The 14,022-nt window shown below is 34.0% G+C and overlaps 1 long non-coding RNA gene across 1 annotated transcript in view; it reads right to left on the minus strand.

Annotated features, from left to right (window-relative positions):
- The window catches only part of LOC121469120 (uncharacterized), a 76,516-nt gene extending 72,608 nt beyond the window's left edge, over nucleotides 1–3,908 (minus strand). Inside the window, exon 1 of the long non-coding RNA XR_012053571.1 lies at nucleotides 3,798–3,908. This is a non-coding gene — a long non-coding RNA (uncharacterized lncRNA). The remainder of the gene's footprint in view (nucleotides 1–3,797) is intronic.
- Nucleotides 3,909–14,022: the final 10,114 nt, after the last annotated feature.

The raw sequence follows: 14,022 nt of genomic DNA on the forward strand, positions 1-14,022 counted from the left end.
TGTATTCATTTGAACATAGTTTTAGAGAAACATATCAGATGTGTGTATATATATGGAATATATTTATCTCATAACATCCTACAAGTATGAAAGTCTCAGCCATTGGAATCTACAAGACTGCAAATTCAGAAGGTGAAGGATAGTAAGCTGCTAACCTAACATCAGCCTAGAAATCATAATGAAACCACTTAGTGCCATCCTCAGATATCAGGGTCCTTCTGAAGAGGCCTGTAAATTAAAACAAATGCAGTTTTCTACAACCATTGCCAACACTTACCATGCACTAGTTTCAACTGCAATCTGAACTATATACCTATTAATTTTTATTATTCTTATGTCAAACAGTGTCTTATTGGTCTCCTGAAAAACATAGATAGAAATTCAGCTACCAAGAGAAATGGTAAGGGGATTTTGTCTCTCTCTAATAATCACTTGAGAAATCTATGTCTAGATGGGATCAAAACAGGAACTTAAATCATGAAAGCAATCAAGTGATATTGAATTAGGGGAAATCAGCAGTGGCTACATATTTCTCAACCCTTTGTCAGTAGACTATGGGACTATAGACTTTGTCAGAGGCTACGCTGTCAAAATGGCAAAAACTTCAAAAGAGACAAAAAGCCTGAGATAGTTAAAAAAATAAACCAATACTTTTTAAATTGCTAACAGAGACCCCTCTTCTGACCACCACCCGGCCAATAAGATTTAAGAATCTTGTATTATAAGGGAAGCAAGATCTTCAGACAAGTAATCTGTAGCAAGTACACTCTAATTTACCAGTTGATTCAAGTTTTCAGCTTCAATTGAAAAAGAGAATGCTTAAATAAAATCATACAGTGAATGCAATTCCTGCAGTCTCTGGAGAATAAAACTTTACTCATATATGAGGAAAGACTAACATGCAATTTAAAAATAACTTAGCAAAACCAAATGGAGGCAATTAAAATGTGAATATTCATTTGTATTCCTAATGGCATTCACAGAGGGCTTTTATGCTTAATCAAATGAGATTTGGGCAATTTTCAAATACAGACAAGTCAATACACTAAATTCACATAAGTGTTTTTCACGCTCTCTGCTCAGAAGAGGACCGAGATATTGCTTATTTTAAAGGTTTAGTAAAGACATCTCGGTTTACATACTGGGTCAAGAAGAAAGCAGTAAGAATACGGAAGCATATAATTATTGATAGAAGAGAAATATTCACAGAATCATTAAATGCTTTGGGTTGGAAGGGACTTTATAAATCATCTAGCCCAACCCCCCTGCCATAGGCAGGGACACCTTCCATTAGACCAGGATGCTCAAAGCCCTGTCCAGAATGGCCTTGAACACTTTCAAGAACAGGGCATATCCACAGCTTCTTTGGGCAACCTGTGCCAGTGCCTCACCACCCTCACAGGAAATAACTTCTTCCTAAATCCACCCTCTTTCATTCTAAGGCTATCTCACCTTAAATTCAGGATCTGAAGATGATCAAATTTATAACTAAGAAATTATAGTCCCAGTTTTCAGATGACTGCCAACTTATACTTGGAAAATATGCTGTGGAATATTTCAAGAATTTAAACTTGCCCCTGTAAAAAATGTTTTGATATAGAAGATCAAGTGTTATCTTTATGTATTAGCAAAGCAACATTTTGAGGAGTAAACATTTCTTTCAAAACTCCTTGTTTCATTGTTCTAGGGGATGCAGGGGAGTTGACCCAGGGCAGAAACTTGAAAAAAGAATGCCAGTTGACTCAGGTATAGCTTTGGGGTAAAACATCTAAATTTGGTTATCCATATAAACAAATACATTCACCTATTTCCACAGAATTTTAGACATCATGAAATACTGAGCAAGTGATTTCTGGTTTCTGTTAAATTTAGCTTCCAACTTTAGCTTAGCATATGCTTGCCTCATTATAGAAAAAAAAGAAGAATTTTCAAGAAATTTCTTTCTTGTAGTGAATGAGTGAATTTCACTGTAGTACATGAGTTCAAACGCACAACTAGGTGTAACTTTTGAAAATTCTAGTTTTCAGGCCTGGCTCTTAGGCAGTGGAGAAAAATGTCCCCTGAAAGTGTCAAACTTATCCTGCCATAGATATGATGATATATTTTAAATAATAATGTTTCATCTCCTTGTTAGCACAAAATCTAGTACAAGCCTTCTCATACAGCAATTTAGAACACCTTATCACTTATGTGACATCATGCTATAGATTCAAAATTACAATTCCCTAGAGATAAATTTGTCACATCCTAATACAAACACATCACACTAAAGAAAAAAAATTAAGAAGCCTGTTATATTTGGCACATAAATTTCATTAAGTAAGGAGAAGTATTCTTCACCTTTAACAAACTAAATTTACTTAACTATTTATTTCATTTCCAGTGGATCCAATTCATAGCAAAATGCACATTCAAAACTAGAGGAGGAAGAATAGAAGATGGAAAGAAAATACAGCAACTTCAGAAGCATTAAGGCTTCCACTGGAATGTTTTTGCATCAAAGTCCATAAATGGTCTTGAATGGAAAGTACCAAAGGGACGGAAAAATAACCACTGGTCTAGGAAACATGACATACAAGAAAACATGAAAAGCTTGGGTTCTTTCAGTCTTGGAAAAAAACAGCAGAGTAAATGAAGCACATAAGAAGACTTTTGCCTTCCATTAACTGCATTGTTAATGCAAGCAATGTCAATGAATCCATACAGCACAGATAAATTAATAAACATTTAGCAAAATATTACAGATATGCATAAACTTCAGTTCAAAATTCAAGATTCTGCACATTTCTTTTTAATTCTTCAAGGAAAATGTTGAAATCTGCTTCTAGTGTAAATTTTGAAATCCTTTATGCACACAGCATTATGCAACATAATTTACTGGAAATTAGAAATAATCTGACTATAATTCTGTTTAAATGTTCCTCTAAACCGTAAATGTATGTGACACAAAGGTTTATTTTACAGCTGACAAACAAGAAACTATTTCCTTCATGCAAAACCAATAGCTGTTATTTGAAGGAGACAGATTTCAGATTCATGCAGTATCCTTTCTATGGCTATATTATTTTAGATTCTGTCTCTGAAGCAAATTCTCAGCAGAGCCTCAGGGCCATGCACAGCCTGCAAAATGTTTGGCTCTCTAAAATAAACTTTTTTCTTAAAAAAACATAGTTTTGGTGACTTATCTTTCAATAACACAAAAACCAAGGCAAGTTCCCTACCTCCATAGCAATGGAAACCCTAGAAATTTATACACATTTATTACAGTGCAAGTGTAAAAATATTTACAGTTAGTAGGGCAGTTATTTGGGTCTTTCACTGTTATATAGTTGTTTACTAGAAAAAAAATGCGATTTCTCCCCTTGGAATTCCACAGATTTAAAGCAGCCAAAATAGAAAATTTTTGTATAATACAGAGTTTAGGAAAACCAGACAGGAAAGGAAAATCAAATATGCTGAGTGGAAACCTACAAATGAGAAAGCTTCAGCCTGCTCTGCGAAAAGAAAGAGGGGCAGTGACACCAAGGAGAAAACAGACTGAGAAACTGAAGCATAGGGAACATTTGCCAGAGATGACTGACCAGGCTATCTCTAAGGAAACTTATACAGTGCATATTTGGTTTTTCTAATCCTTGATTTTAGCAAATTCTTTTTTGCATCCTTGCTTTCAGCCCTGCTTTTTTTTTCCTCTTCTAGCTCCCACCATCTCTGTTTGCTCCTTAGCTTTACTTATCTAACTTCTTGTAGCAATTTTAGCCTCAGTATATTCAGTTAGCTTAGTTGAATTTGGCACTCACCTGATGGTTAAATGTGACAGACACCGAACCTTAAGAAGGTTTGGAGAGAAGTTGTAACTCCCTGACTTCAGTATAGCAGAGTGTATGACAGCTCAAATGTGATGCAATTCTGACTAATGGAATAATGCCACTCATATGTTATGAGCAGTAGATGACAGCAGCTCGGAATAATTCAATTATACGTTCCTTATATTAAAAAACAAACAGTAATTCAGCTATAAGCCTGCCTAGGAGCCCCATCCAAAATAAAGTATGATCAGCTGAAATCCCTGGTATGAGTGGAGCCAAAAAATGATTTCAGGTTGACTGATATTTGGTTTTGTTTGTTTTACTAGAAAGACATAGAGCATGACTATTCTGTAAAGCAAATATTTTTACAGTCCATCAACCTTGTAACAGATAAGTAGAAAAACAAGTTGGGGAAAAAACATCTACAATTCTTGTGAATGTACTCATGCATTCAATTCAGAGAGAAATCAAGCCTTTCAGCTTTGATGTCTTGTTTTGAGACTGGTTAACTGAACACATAGTGGCTCTATATAATAACAGCTACAGGTTTAGTTCCTGCATATAACAACTGGTGAAGGCACTGTCAAAAGAAAATTCCTGAGTCTGTGCACAAGAATAAACTGGAAACTTATCCTTCCCAACATTATGAAAAACACACTCATGATATGGCACTGAGCTTTAGAGTGCTAACATTCCAAGGCTCATGCACCAGGCAACATTCCTGTCAGCCAATTTTACATGCCAGATGTCTTAGAGGAAATGAGATCCTGGAAGGGAGAAACCAATAGAAAAAAATACTAGAATTATTTCATGAAAACATGATCAAGTTCTTTTAGTACAGAGAAAACTACAGACCAAATTTTGAAGGTCTTAAACTGAGCAAAAATCCCACTACAGTCAAGAAATGTACTGATTATAAATCATAGATTTTGGCTCAATATGATTGGTACAAGACAAGACCTGTAGCATCATGCAGTTAATGAAAATGTTATACGGATAATATAACATTTTCCACAATCACTAGGCTCACAAGCACATAGGGAATGGGAAGAGGGGGATAAGGATTTTAACCATTAACTTGAGTGAGTCCTAAGTGGAGCTGTATTTGATAAATGAAAACGTTACCTAAAAGTTAATAAGAAGAGCACATGGGACCAGCAAATAAGACAGGAAAAATCTCCCTCAATTTCCATAGCTAATCCTGGAATGGTTTGGGTTGGAAAGGACCTTAAAGATGATCTGGTGCTGCTCATGGGCAGGGACACCTTCCACTAAACCAGGTAGATCAGGGCCCAGTCCAAGCTGACCTTGAACCCTTCCAGGCATGGAACATCCACAACTTCTCTGGACAGCCTGCTCCAGTGCCTCACCACCCTCACAGTGAAGAAGGTCTTACCATCTAAAGGGAATTCATATCTCTTCATTTTCAAATCAATCTGAAGAAACAGCAAGGATGCTGTATCCCTCATCCTGAGTACTTGTTTGATACTTTGACATATTTCAGAGTAAGGTGTTATATTACTTATTTTTATATCCTGCTATTTGTATGGAATTATGATTCTTTTAAGCCATACTTCAATGGTGAAAAATTGTTCTACCATTGATTTTTTTGCTGTTTTCATTTGTGTCTGTAAAATTTGTCAAAAAAGAGATTCAAAGCCTCCCACACGTTTCTGCAGGATAGGATTCTAAGTTTCTTGACCAGAGTGAGATACCTTCAAGTAAGAAAGAACCTGAACTAGAGTAAAAAACCTTAACATTTAGCAATTGTTATCCTATGTAAGCCCCATGAAAAGAATTTTGCCTGATCTGTTTCATCTGAAGTCACATTTCTTGCCCCTCACTTTCTATTGAAAGATACTGCAAATTTGCAACTGGAAAATATTTATCCTTACAAGTTATAAATTAATTCAGGGGAAAGAAATTTTGAAGAAAGAAAGCTAATTAGGAATCTCGTAAGTTACTGAAAAAATAAGTTAGGAAAAAACATAGGTAGCTACTGATGTGGTTTTGCAGTTAAGAAAGGTTAGACTGGAGATTTTTAAATTATTTTACAAGGTGATACAGGCATGCTGCAACAGGCAGTGAGAGAAAATGTTTTTTGGCCATTTGAGGGAGTGAAGAAAAGTCTGCCAATCAGACGCTCAGTCTGTATTAACAGAGTGAGCCAAGATAAGGTTTTTCTAGTGCTGTTTATGTGAAAGGACACACACCTCCTGATGGCAGAAATCAAAATACCTTTGAAATAAATGTACTTTATGGAATGGAATACTATCCACAGTTTTAATTACATCCACTGCCCCCTAAATGTTACACAACTGCAGACACTTACTCTAATTTTTTTCATTTTTTAAACTGCAATGAGAAATATTTGATTATTATACACATTTTACATACTAAAATAATATGCAGAGGTCCTAGGAGATATTTTAATAGGGAGAGGGGAAGAATGTGATGGTTTTAGGATCAGCATATCTATAATAAAATTATCAGGAATAACAAAAATGCATCATTAAGGAAGTTGGGATAAGCTTAAGAATTGCATTTAAAATACTTAAAATATGGTTTCCTCACCTAAATAATTTCCAATTTTTGACACAGAAGGAAAGAGTGAGAGAGCTAGGATCACTTAGCCATGAGAAGAAAGATTCAAGAGAAAATGTGCATAAATCTCAGATGCAAAGTACTACAGAAGACCAAGCCAGGCAATTTTCAATAGTAACCATTGAACGTTAAAGAGGCAACATAATGGAAATTGTTTTCATATGTAGCAAAAACCCCTTTTTAAATGTCAGAGAGTTGAACACCAGAACAGGTTGCCCAGAGAAGTTGTAGTCTTCACCTTTGGAGATGCTCAAGCCCACCTGCAAATGGGCTTGACCTCCAGAACAATGTGCTGTGGTTGACTCTGCTTCGACTGAGGAGTCCTGTCCCACCTCAGTGAGTTTGTGCTTTTGTAACAGCAGCATATAATACATGAGGTTCCTTTAAAAATCATAGTAGCTAATTAAAAGTTATAGTAGCTATTTAATTACTTGAATTTATATTTACTAAATGAAGTGCAATAGAAGTATTGATACTTTAGCAAGTAGATAGGTGGACAAATCCCAACAGCAAAGTTTGATGTGTCTCTTTCCAAAATGACCAGCCTCACTCATTTTAAATGAACAATGAAAGCAAGAATTATTTTAAACTTCTAGGTCTAACAAGTAGCACAGAAATGTCATCTCACAGTATGTTTGAAGCAATTTCACTACATTTGATGGCGTTATTCAACACTATCTGCAATGGATTTGCCTTAGCTAAATAAAGAATATGACAGAGCTGAGATAATCTAATATTCCTCTGTCCCATAAGGTCTCTATTACAGTTTCTTACCTATTTTAAAGCATTACATTAACTTTTGACCGTTTCATATCTGAACTTCCCCAAGTTTATACTGGATTATTATTAAAAAGAGGTTGCTGATTAGCTAAGACAGCAACTGCCTCTTCATGATACATATCTTGATAGCTTTGCCATAAAAAGGAATCCCACTTTCATTTAAGAACAAGTGAGCAAAGGAAATGCCAACAGCATGATGCCTTCTAAATGGGAACGTCCACGTCTTTTTGGGCTTATTGCCAAACTTTACAGAAATTTAGATGGGTAGCCATCAATTAAGCACAATTTGTAGATGTTCAACATTGCAGAAGAATTATAGATGGCTAAAATGTGCAAAGATGTCTCATTAAAGAACATTTACTTGTGTTAGATCCATGTAAATCCCTGGAGTGTAGCAAATGTAGACATCTTTAAATCACAAAGATTTAAAGGGACCAATATTTTTTCTGGTATCCCTAGCAAAATAAAAGGTAATTATAAAGAAGAAAATTAAAACTATCAAAATAATGGAGGAATCATCAAAACTACAAGAAGAATATTCCATTGCTTCCAAGAAGATGTTTCATATTTGGATTAACATGCACATTCCCACTGTGGATGAGCCTTCCCCAATATTTTTTAACATCTTACTTGACCTACATTTAAAACCAACATTGCAACACTCATATTCCCGTGTTTGCAAATTAATAAAATTCTCCTGGAAGTTTCTAGCGTAACGTCCTTGAAAGCACTTTGGTGATGAAGAAAGCAGTAACCAGCTGCTGCCTCACAGATGCTGAAAAAGCATGGAACAAATGATACTGATTGTAATGATATGTTGCAAAAGCAATAGCAGTGGAGCACTTCTGTTGAAGACAGCCTTCCTGTTAAACAGAAGACCAAGCACAGACTCTTCCTCTTGTTCCGTATAATATGACTGCCACAGATTGCAAATCTCTTAAAAAGCCAACAGGGTTTCTGACTAAAATTGAAAAGAAATTAGAAGAAATCCAGCTAAGGGCCAAATAATATGAGCTGAGACTCCAGTGTTAGTGGAAATTTTATAGAGCTTTCAGTTAGCTAGTAGGAAATGGGAATTGCAATCAGACAACATCCAAGTACAGACTTCTTAAATTTAAGTTATTTACTAAAGTTATTTTCCTTAACTCTTGCTTGAGACTCATTTCTACTAACAGCTACAAATCTTACTTTCCAGTGTTGTAAAATATATATTAATTTTTCTTAAAACATTAAAACATGCAAGGATACTTGATTGAAAACTGGAGGTTTTCTGCTTCCCAGAAAATGCCAATATCAAAAAAATCAAAAACAAAACACCCACCAAAACGCAAAAAACCAAACCAAAAACCCCAGGAAAATAAAAATCCAGGTAAGAACAATATAAGTACCAATAAATAATTAATTACGGAGGATTTCAATTTTCCAGTAAAGAAAAAAGTGTTCTTACAGAGTGTTTGTTAGCCCAGAGTAAAGACATAATTTGACATGGTGCAGAATGAAGTCATACTAAAACCTTGGAGGAAATACAAGATGTTAGCCATCTTAGGAGAAACAAGTAATTTAATCTCTTTGTCAAATTTTATGCACTTGGAAATACTAAGATTGACAATAACACTTAACATCTTAAAAAACATTACTTACACTGAAGTAAACTCCTTTGTGGAGCTTTTCAAAATTTATTACAATCGTACAACAAAGGTAAACATGCAAAGGGTTACTACCTAAGTGACATTTCTCTGAAGAAATATATAACTTATAAATTGGGAATGGTGAATTGTTAACACAGATCTTGCATTCTATAAAAATGAAAATGAAGTTTTGGAATTGAGTGGGTAGGTAAACAGTTTTATAAAAGAGGAATTCAGATTCCTTGGTGAGAGATGATTACAAAGTTTGGACCATCTCTGAATAGTCAAGGATCATTGGCTAAACTACAAAAAGCAACACACTTAATAGCAAAAAGGGAGGGCAAAAAGTCAAAATAAGTGAACACTTATTTCAGACAAACTCAAATACCAAGAACAAACTCATGTCACCAAAGGGCATGTAAATAGGCACATCTGCCTATATCCTGGGCTCCTAGAACCCTAATACATACTACAACTGGATTTTTTCATTTCTGAACATATATTTAATGCAGTTGATATTGCACAAACTTGATGGAATCAGATGCATGACTGAGCAACATCCTCACTGTGTCTAATCTTTTTCTAGAGGAATCAATCTGATAAAATGGGAAGAGCAACATTTTCTGTCAAAAAAACCCCAGTTTTGAGATTAGTGACAAAGCTGACAGGTTGTCTTTCTTAAGGCTTATTGGAATCCAAGATGTAGTTATTGTAGTAGTTGAATACCAAATCAAGGAAAGAACTCCTCAACCTTGTTGTAACTGAATTGCCACAGCTGTGGCAGCTTCAGTCTCTTAATGCTTAATTCACTGATTCTGATAAGAGGTAAAGATCAGGGACCATTTGGGGTGAAACTCTACTGTTTATCCCTGAGAAAAACATCACCTCTCTGTGCTGTCTGTGCCTGGTTTTCATCAACCTCCCAAAATTAGATCAGTTTTGGTGGTTCTACAGGTATATTTCCATTATCACCAAGGCCAAAGGTGCTGCCAGTCTTTATAAAGATCTTGACAGAGGCAGGCAGAAACTGAGGCTTGATTTAAAGTCTTTTAACTTTCTTCTGCCTCTTAGTAGCAAGGACTATACTTGGCCATCATAGTGTACTAGATACTCTTAGATATTCACTTGACCTTATATTCCTCCTTTCCTGACAACTTTTTTTTTTCCCATTTGCTGATTGTATATACAAGATGCAATAAAACTTCAGTGACCTTAAATAATTTTGCTTCTCTCAGGAAAATTCCACCTTGGTAGCTACATCCACCCACCAGCTCAAGGGTTCCAAAGCACAAACTCCTTCTTGCTGACTCAGCTGTTCACAGGGGGAAGTTGCTTCCTAATTTCTAAAAGGAAAATAAATTATTAAAAAAATGAACTCTGTTTTTCAAACCTGTTACCTGCTGTCCATTTGCCATTAATTGGCATTTCCATAGAGTTCTTTTTTACATGTATTGTAACTGCATATCCTGCCTGGGGGACCCAAATCCCCATGCTACCAATCCAGAACCAGACCATGCGGTAGAAGCACGTGGCTCTCATCAGAAACAAAGAACTGCTTTGACAAAGTTATACACAGTAACTCTAAAAGAAACTTTCAAAGGTAGTTTTTTTCCTTATGATGGTCTATTTTAAAACGCTTTAAAATGCTTTATAATACTTCCCCAACTGCAAGTTTCTTAGTACATTTTCATAAAAGTCAAAATTTCAATTTAAAAAATTCACTCTTTTTATATAACACACAATTCTTACTGTATCTGGAATTGTTTTCTGCTTCAAGCTATTCTTTAAATTTAAAGCTATTTGCTTAGGAAAGGTCATTATGGGCAGACAAGATAGAGACCTCTAATGCCTGCATCCAAAATTTAAAAAAGAAGGATATAATGAGTCAAAATTATGAAATTATTTAAGAACTAAATCTAGTAGTTGGGTCTACATTCTAACTAGAGTTATTTGAATTATTTTTGGCACAAAATATGGCTAAATATATTATTTATTATTTGTCATAACTATGCATTCATCTGGAAAAGAGATATTAATGTCTCTGGCACAAAAATTTCAAAATCTCAGACAATCCTCCCCCTACAATCTTTTTCAGTGTTTTTCCATCACATTGAAATCCACATTACTGCAAGAAAAGAAATGTATTATCCTACTAAGTACAAAATAGCCCTACTCAGTGCCAATGTCAGCCCTTCTGACTAGCCCTTTGTTGTTAAATAGGAAAAAAGTTCAGATCTCAACAAAAAAAAAAAAAAAAAAAAAAAAAAGGGGGGGAAGACAATAAGCTTCTTACAATTACCAAATTAAATAAATTCTTCATCATAATTAAATAAATAAAATTCTCATCTTTTTTGCTATCAAAATACTACCATGGCAAATAAACTTAAGTGATAAGAAGTAAAAAAACAGACCAAGAAGAAAATTAGTTTCGTCACTGAGGTCAAGAAGACTCACAGTCATAAGTCATACATAGAACCTACAAAAAAAAAAAAAAAAAAAAAAACAAAAACAAAAAAAAACCAGTGCAGATTTTCTGTTTCAGCAGCTATTAATCTAAAAAAAAACCTCAGTATTTTAAGAATGTTTTTTTCTTTCTTAGACTTCTAGTAACTTTCTAGATTTTTGACAGTCATCCAAACTCACCAGTACATAGCAGCAGCAAGTTGCTACAGAGACATTCATATCCTTTCTTGTAAAAATAATATATTTAAAAGTCATAGTAACTTCAGTAGGAGTAATTATTTATGCTTCCAAGTACTATGAGTTTACTCAAGTTCCAAAGACATATTTTTGGACTATACTTGAGCATTTTTAAACAAGATTTGGAGCCCAGTTTTGATCCAATCTAAATTTACTTTTAAGCAGCTCTGGCCTAACCAAGCTACACTGATTCAGGATGATGCAGTAAATGTTGGGCTTTTGGGGGTTAGGTCACAATTTTTGTTTTGCTGTTCAACAAATTAAAATTGCTTTTAAAATAAACCAGCATATAAGCATGTTGTAAGAGATGTTAGAATAGTATAGAATCCTGTGTTTTAAGTGTCTAGGCTAAGGTAAAAAGGCTGATATATTCTTTATTTCATGCTCTATATGACTGCAAGCATAAGAAGACTCCAGGAAAAAAAGAACTAACCATGACAGAGTTATAAACACTGGGCAGAATAAGAATTTATGAAGTTTAGAGTAAAAAGAACTGAAAGATTAAAATTGATAAAATTTTAATTGATAAAATTGATAAAATAAAATTTCAGTTTTTCTCAAGACATGAATCGGAAATACATTCATATATAACAGTTTGCAGAAAACAAAACTCTAGATGCAGCTTTATCTAGATTCGAGATTCTGACCTATCAGTTAGTAAATCAGGTTCACATCTATTTATACTAATTAACATATTATACATATATAATATATAATATAAATATTTCATACATAATTATAAGTAATATATATATAATATAATAATATACTAGTATAATATATATTAGCATAATATATTATATTAATTTAATAATACATTATTATAATAATATATCATTACAGTAATATAGTCTATTAATATAAATATATTTTGTATATTCTATATAATAATATGTGTAATATAGATTATAATATATATCATATGTAATATATAAAAACCTATATATAAATATAAATTATATATAATATATTGTATATAAATATATATAGAATATAAGTAGTATAAAATAATATATTATTTATACATATTATAAGTATTATATATAAGTATATATAAGTATTTTATATATATATATATATATATATATATATATATATATATATATACACACACACGGTATATTCCACATCTAGAAAAAAATCATAATTTATGGGGTTGTTGTATCAATTTCAGTGTAGGATAATCAAAGCTTATAACTTTGCCAAAAGAATTTTTATCTGTGTTTGGCCAAAGTATTGTAACTTACTCAGTTTACAGAAACTATATTTCCATGAGATGGACCTTAATTTTTTTTTTTTTTGTTGCCCCCTGTAAATGAAATCACATTCTGTTTCACTTCTTCACTTGCAAATTAGAGTTCGCTTTCTTTTAAATAATCTTATGTAAAAAACTATATATATAGTGAATTCTAAGGAAAGACCTGTGTCTTTCTGAAATTCAAGGGAAAGCCAAGGTTACACTACTCATATTCCCAGTTAAGGCTGCCTTAAAAAACAAACAGTAAGTCACAAATTGAGGTATGCAGAGTCTCTTTCAAATAGTACCTTGCCGCATAAAGGAACTCAGGGTTAACTGAGGACTAACCTTATTTAACCACCTGCCAATATCGCCACCATGACCATACCAGTCCATTTAGCCCATTAAAGCAACGGAAAATGGAAAAGCAAGCTCTGACACAGCAGCAGTAGAGACATCTTGATCCTTTTTACCATGGGAGCACATGACAACTTCGACTTGCAACCCAACCCAGAAGCTGATGTACATTTATCACCAACCTACAGCCGTATTCAAGGTATAGGGCTGAACTGTGGGGGGAAGGTCACAGTTCTGCTGCCTGTGTCTGTTCAAGGACAGAGGAAAAGTTTCAGAACTGAGTCAGTACCTTTTACCAGTACTAATTTCATGTTTGGAAAAAACAAGACATAAAAAGGCAATGATTATAATATACTAAATGAGAGGCAGTACTCTAGGCCAACTATTATTATTTTTGCCTTCAGGCTGCAATTCTTTATGCCACTAAGCTTCTGGTGACTCACACTACGGTATTGTACCAACAATGTTCTCAAAATGCAAATTGCTAATGACTTCTTTTAGCCCAATACAAACCCAGGAAACAAGTGCAATTCAATGCAGTATTTCCAGCAGTGCCATAAACATCTTTGCACAATAGTTTAAACTAATGGCACTCAAAGTTTTATCTCATGCCTAAAGCTATTGTCATACTGAATAGCTATGATATAATCTTTAGAAAAGAGCATTTGCATTCTTGCATAAGGCACATTGCTACACAGAGTTAGCATACCTTTTATGTACTTGAATGTGTATCAGTAAAACACAACAAATGCTTTCCCTTTTTAAATAGATTTCTATTGTTTTTATGACTACCATTTTCAAGTATTTGCCTTATTGTGAGCAACAATTTCTGGGAAATCAGCCTGTACACCGATACCTGTTGAACTGGGAATAAGCACAAGGAATTAAGAGATCTGTGTGCAGTTTCAGG

The sequence above is a fragment of the Taeniopygia guttata genome, chromosome 1A (assembly GCF_048771995.1).
Source record: "Taeniopygia guttata chromosome 1A, bTaeGut7.mat, whole genome shotgun sequence".
Lineage (NCBI taxonomy): Eukaryota > Metazoa > Chordata > Aves > Passeriformes > Estrildidae > Taeniopygia > Taeniopygia guttata.